This window comes from Belonocnema kinseyi, chromosome 3 (genome assembly GCF_010883055.1).
Source record: "Belonocnema kinseyi isolate 2016_QV_RU_SX_M_011 chromosome 3, B_treatae_v1, whole genome shotgun sequence".
In the NCBI taxonomy this organism is placed as follows: Eukaryota; Metazoa; Arthropoda; class Insecta; order Hymenoptera; family Cynipidae; genus Belonocnema; species Belonocnema kinseyi.
Genome location: NC_046659.1, coordinates 101309982 through 101316963, shown reverse-complemented (window position 1 = coordinate 101316963; position 6982 = coordinate 101309982). Strand labels below are relative to the sequence as shown.

General features: G+C 29.3%; 1 protein-coding gene across 1 annotated transcript in view; it reads left to right on the top strand.

The window, feature by feature from the left end:
• Positions 1 to 2992: 2992 nt before the first annotated feature.
• The window catches only part of LOC117169199, a 74158-nt gene continuing 70168 nt past the window's right edge, over positions 2993 to 6982 (top strand). The window contains exon 1 of the mRNA XM_033355440.1: positions 2993 to 3344. The gene's annotated coding sequence lies outside the window, so the exon portion shown is untranslated. The remainder of the gene's footprint in view (positions 3345 to 6982) is intronic.

The window sequence follows — 6982 nt, the reverse complement described above, 5'->3', positions numbered from 1 at the left end:
TTCGACATTTATACTTTCCGTATGTAGCATTTTGGTACTGGTGTCATTGCATTCACTGAAAATCTTCACTTCGTGATCGAAAAGTCTTGTTTTGACAATAGCGAGAGTTAAATTATCTTCTGAAAAGGCTGCTATTGCAGTTATCACACCATCATAGAATGATGGAAGCGTTAACAGAAAATGTGAAACTTTGTCAGTTTCTTCTCATTTTGAACCGGCACTAAATAGTTCAGTTATTAAGTCATCGAAAGTTTGAAAATTCTTTATTAAAGGTGCATCACCATGTAATTTTATTCCAAGCAATTTCTTTCGAAGAGCCAATTGAGTGGCGAGACTTTTTCGTTCATATATAATATCTAAACATTGAAACATTTCCTTCGCAGTGCTTTCTGCTTTTGCAAACCCAAGGAAAGAGTCAGATAAATATTCAATTATCACACTTTTCGCAACTCGATCAGCTTTCTTCCACTCATCAATTTGCTTATCCAGGGTTGCATCGTCGATCACTTTAAGCACATCTGGTTCAATTAACAAGGCGCGTAATCTAAATTTCCACACACTGTACCTCTCACCGTCAAAAGCTTTAATGTTTCTTTTAACTTTTAAGTTTCCTATTTTTAGTTCACAGTTTTATCACTATAGACACAGTTTACCTGGTACACAGTTCACACATAAGACACAGGGGACTTAACGCGTATTCTGGGCCCATAAACTATAGGAAATTAGGTTATGGAAATAAAACTACAGCATATAATATAACAATTGTTATTTAGAGTTTTAGCTTTTGCTTTCTCTTTAAGTGAAGGTTACAATTCTTATTTTATACTAATGATCAAGGCCTCATTTTATTCTTCGAAGGATTCTTTATCATTCTAGTTGGGTGGTGTCAATTAAAATTTACACTATGATTGTTTATACCAATAATAACAGTATGATTTCTAAATTAATTTTCTAAATAAAATCCACCCAAATAGAAATTGAGAGAATCCTTCTAAAAATAAAATGAGGCTTTGATCATTAGGATTAAACAAGATTTATAACCCGTAAATAACTACTGTTGAATAATAATTTTAACTTGAATTATTTTTTTCTAAAGTATGCTTAGAACAATCCTTTAAGATTTATAGAAATTAATAATAGATCTATTTTTGTCGATTTTATAAATCATTTCAAAGATAGGTAACTTTCGAGATTGATTTACGTAGTGTACGTCCTTAACAAGCATTATTGTTTATAACTATCTTCCCTCAGAACAATATTTGGCAGTTGCTCTTTTTTTTTGAAATCTTGAGTTTTTCATTAATTTCATTAATTTTTGAGTTAATTTAAACAGAAAGGCTATCTCACAGCAGAAATCAAAATAAAGGATGAAATAGTTAGAAGTATGTAGGTGGAAGTAGTTCTGTAAATGACTTGTAAAAATTTTGCTTATCATTACAAGATAAAATTTATTGCAAAGCGTAAAAGAAAATTTTGAAATTGCACATATTTTATTGTCAGCCCCCCCCCCCTAATCCTGGAGAAAATACAATGTTCATTTATTATTTGTTTATAAGTAAAAAGCCAAAGCAAAGTAAAAGGTTTCAGAAAAAACACATCTTTCTAGCAAATATCTAAGAAAAGGTAGTTATAATCACTAATAATTTGTTTAAACAATTAGGTTTTTTGAATTGAATTAATTATTACCTCTCTCTGAGTGAAGAGTAGTCAAAATGTTGAATATTTGAGAAAAATTCTGGTCGTACAAATGTTTACAAGAAATTACAGCAATTATATAACTTTAACTTTTTGTTAAAACATGAACTTTTTTGTAAACAAATGCAATAGGTTTAAAAAAGAAAGACAATTCAATACAAATACCTAGATTTTTCATATATTTTCTTGTAGAAAAGTAAAAAAAACAATGAAGTATATGTTTCTACAATTCAAACATTTGTACAACTGTTTATCAATATTTTTCTTCTTCTTTGGAACATTGAGTGCTGGACTTAATAAAAACACTTAATTTTACGTAAATTATGGTAGAAAATTACAAATCATTACAAAAAAAAATACAAGACTTTGCCAAAGTTGAAATATTGTAAAACTGTAATTCAAATTATGTTGTAAATACTGGAAGTTTATTGTAGAAATTTACACATTTAGACAAAAAAACACTTTTACAAGCGACGTTTTTAGAATCCGCATTAACGTTTCTACTTGTACTTTACTGACAACGTTTGATTAAAAATTAATATATTTTTTCATCAAGGTTCCTAGAACAAGTAAAAGTAATTTTTTTCTTAAAAAATTAATTAAATTTGTTTAATCTTGCAGGATTTTCGAAAATTGGTGGGAAAATCCGAGCTCCAAGATAATAACAAAATTTTTATTATATTCCTGAAAAATTTTTCAATGATTTTTTTTCTATCCAATAAACTTAGATCATTTTTAAAATTTATAAATTTATTTATTCATTCTTCAATTGATAGCATTGGAAATGATAGCGTTGATTTCTATTGTTTTAAATGCTTCAACTGTATAATGTATAAGAGATAAAAATTAAAAATGTTGCAGTTTAACGGCTTTTATTGACAAATAGTGTTTTGACTTGCAATTAAGTTTTTATGACTTTAAATGAAAAGATGTTATCTTCATTATTTTCTTTTATTATTCTACCATTCCTTTAAAGTTAAAACATAGAAATGATCTCTTTACAATATTCTGAATACAGTCGAATCTGGATTGAGTATTTCCGGGAATTGACAACGTCCCGCTGGCATCATTGAGAGACATTTCGGGGGGGGGGGGGTTGCGGTGATCATTCAGGCGTGACAAAAAAGGAGCGCCGTGGTAAGGCGATGTACTCTAACGACTTATCTCTGTAACTACGCCATGAAGTTGCGAAAGTTCACTCAAAGAGGGAGGTACACGCGAATAAGCACGATGGCGAACTAACGTCGAGCCAAATGAAGCTGAAGGGACTGCACAGATTATTTCGTGCGATTGAATGAGTAAAATGAGCCTGCCTGTGACTTTAACAACAGCGCAACCTGACATGCGAATATATATCGCGCAGCAGTATCTCGAAGTTATTGAAGCAATTTTAATGAAAAAGAGCAGTGAATATCGAACAAAGAAGAAGAAGAATTATTGGATAAACAGAGAGAATCGAAACGAAACGACCCGTCATTGGAGCACAATCGGATCGTATCTGCCTATCTCACATGGTAGAAAGAGAAGTCTAGTCGGATTCAAGCATTGGAGTCCCACTGTAGTTTTTTATAAACTTTAATCGTCAAGTGTTGACGTAAGAATTGTGAAAACTGTGTTTTTAGTAGACAATTAATCTAATATATATAAAAGTAAGTAATTTTTGTTAACTAACACAGAAGTGTGTGCTTCCCACTTTAAATGTTTTTTTACGAAGTGTTTCGCTTATGCATACATAGTTGCATAAAAGTTAGTGATCTTAGATGTTTGTTCACGCTTGACTGCTCGCCTGAGTGACAATCGCAGACCCCCCGGACCCCGCGCTGTTCCTGTTATATCTACCTACGGCGCGGCGTCAATTCTCGGAAGGGCTATAAAAGGGAGGGCTGTTGAAGGGTTTCACTGTAATTATGTTTGCTGAATTAAATTAATTATTAACTCTCTCTAATTGGAAAGGTAAAAATAAGCTAAAAATTGTTTATTCAATTTATATAAACATCTAATTATCAGTACAAAATAATATTTGAAGTATTATAAACAATTTTTATTAAAAATACGCAGAAAATCATAATTAGAGCCATTACTGATATGCATAAAAATAAAAAAATGTCCAATGCATGTTTAGACTTCCATAATGTATACTAGGGTTGTTCAAATTTTTTTCTTCAAATTTTCATGCATATCACTCAGAAATTGGTTTGAATCCCCAAAAAAATAATTTCATGTTTTTGATTTTGAAAAAAATGATATTAGGAGGTGGTGCAAGCCCCGTCGAGTTTATAACACGCTTTTTAAATTTTAATACGATGTTTAAATACATTTCGTAAACAATTTATTATTGTTTTTAGAAATTTGCTCTTAGAATAGAGATAGAAAGGTGCGATTTTATCAAAAAATGGAACATTTTGTTGCATTTTGGATTAAAATAGGGCAAGATTAAGTTAATATCAACAAAACATAAATTTTTAAACAATTTATTATTATTGTTAATCATATTCTGTCTGAATAATGCTAGAAATTGCTCGAGAAATTGAGATATTTTTCTTAAATATTCAACTTTTAGTCTACTTTTCACTTGGAGTGAGACAATATTTAATTCCATTTGGCAAAAATAATTGTTGAAACAAATTATAATTGTTTATAGCTTTATTCTTCTATATTAATACTAGATAGTTGCGGTTTTTTCTGAATTTTTGAACTGTTTGTCTACTTTTCAATTAGAATGGAGTAATAATTAATTCTGATTAACAATAAAAATTGTTTAAACAACTTATAGTTGCGTTTTTTTTCTTAATTTCCGCTTTTTGTCGACTACTTAGAGCGAGGTTATAATGAATGCAATTTATCAGACATAATTTTTCAAACAAGTTATTATTGTTTTTAATTTTATTTTCTTAGAGTAAAGCTAGAAATTTGTGTTTTTTGCTGAAATGTTTAGGTTTTCTTTAACTTTTTAGTTAGGAACAATTTATAAATATTAATAATAATTCAAACAAGATCTATATCTGTTTTATTTCAGAAAAATATATTCACAAAAAGGAAAGAGATTGTTCGAAAAGTGATTCGGTCTATTTTTTATTTATTATTTGTTCATAACTAAAAAGAAAAAGCTAAGTTAAAAATTCCAGAAAAACCGCAACTTTTTAGAACTTATCTGATAGAAGATAGTTATGAAGAATAATAAATTCTTTAAAAAACTATGTTTATTAATTTGATTATTCATTACTTTACTAAGTAAAAAATGGGTGAAATGTTGACAATTTTGGAAAAAACCGCAACTATCTGGCTTTACTTAATTATTAAGTCACTCAAAGTAAATAATACACAAATACAGTGAAACCCTTCAATAGCCCTCCCTTCTATAGCCCTTCCGAGAATTGAAGGGGACTGTAACACAATAGTAAATCGTTTGAAAAAATTATTACAACATCTCATCATCAGTATAATGTGGTATTTTATGTATCACAAAACAGTTTGCATAAAAAAACTCATAACAAAATCATAATTAGCGCCGAAAACTCGCAAAACCCATTTTTACCCTATGGGGTTTTTTGGGACCCTATAAAAGAGACTTATAGGTGTGTTATTCAAAAAGTAACGTCTTTATTCTTATGGGAAATACGTGTTATATGCAAAAAAAAAATTGACAATGCATTTTTGGACCACCCTAACCTATACTTTATATCACATTGCACTATATATGGTACAATGTTATGATCCCGGTGCTTGTCGACACACCAGCTCGAAACAATTATTACCGCTTTTCAAAAAGCCATTTTTCAATCTCCTCGAATACCTTGAATCTCTCAGAATTTACATTGCGAGATACGAAATGTCCCATATTGCCAATTAAAAATTGTGAAATCTGAATCCGATTTCGAGGGCGCACGAAAGAGTGACCTCGAGTGAGCCAATATAGTGTATATCTCATTAACCGAAACGGTGAGAGTCTTTTAATTTTCCTTAAAAAATCTCGTCTTTATTTAAAATTTTATGTTGAAGAATTATCATGATTAATATAGTCACGCGACTACATTCGGTAGCAACGCCTCAGGGTATAACGTTTTCCAAAACATTCACATACATTTACAATTTCGCATACAATCTTGTAATACAGGGCCGCGCCAGTCTGAAAAATCGACCTGGGATAAAAGTTTATATTTATGTTCAAAATTGACTTAAATCTCTTTTAAAAATTTTTTTAAGCTTCTTAAAGTGACCCGTATTTTTTAATGTTGGTTTGAAGTTTCAGACATCAAATCTGACGATTTTTTTGTCACTAAACATAAATAAAAAGTTTCGGAAAACATTACCTATACCTTGAATATTTCTGAAAACATTTTTTTAGTTTTAGGGCAATTACAAGATCAAAAATCAATATCCCAGGCGGAAAAATTATATATAGTTTATATATAGTGTGAAGTGTTATATATATTATTTATTTGTCTTAAAGAAAAAATGTATAAAACAAACGAATATTTTGTATAATACTTTACACTATGTATAAACTATCTATAATATTTTCGCTTGGGATTTTAAATTTGTTAGGCTAAAAAAGACTGTTCAAGCTAAAAAAATATAGAAAATGAAACAAAAATAAAAGTCTAAGAATCGGAACATGAGACCATTCAAAATAAAGAAGTAAATTTCGATTCAAAAGTTTCAAATCGCAAGAATTCTTAAATTTTTATGCGAGTTATGTTTCAATTAAAATCGTGCTGCACTAAACTCCAAATTCTGATTATCTTTGTTCGAAAATTAAATTTTAAAATGGAAAAAGGATCCAAATCATTGATCATTGATTTAAAAAATACTCTACAAAAATAACAAAATATGAAACTTTTTAACTTAATTTTAACCTCTTTTTCGAGTGACGTTTTTTCAATTTGATTGTGTTTTTAAGCTGAGATCCGTTTTCGACAATGAGATATAGGGTTTGATTTAGCTAATATTTTTCTTTACTGGTTTGTGTTCTGATTCATTGTATTTCTTAATTTGATAAAATTGTTGCTCTTTCAAATAAATGATTTTATTTTAATTTTTTTGCTTAGACTAACCCATTTTTTATCGAAAGTTATACACTACCGGTCAAAAGTTTGGGTTTACTTAGGAAAATCGTTTTTTTTTGTATTTTTCGCTTTGATTATACCAGAGCTAAAAAAATTTCTCTTTCAAAGGTTGATTGTTTTCGAAATTCTGTTTAAAATGAGCCCAGGGTGAAGCCAATTTGTCTAATTTGTAAGTATATATTGCAAAAATAGTGTAAATTTCAATAAAATAAAATGAAATA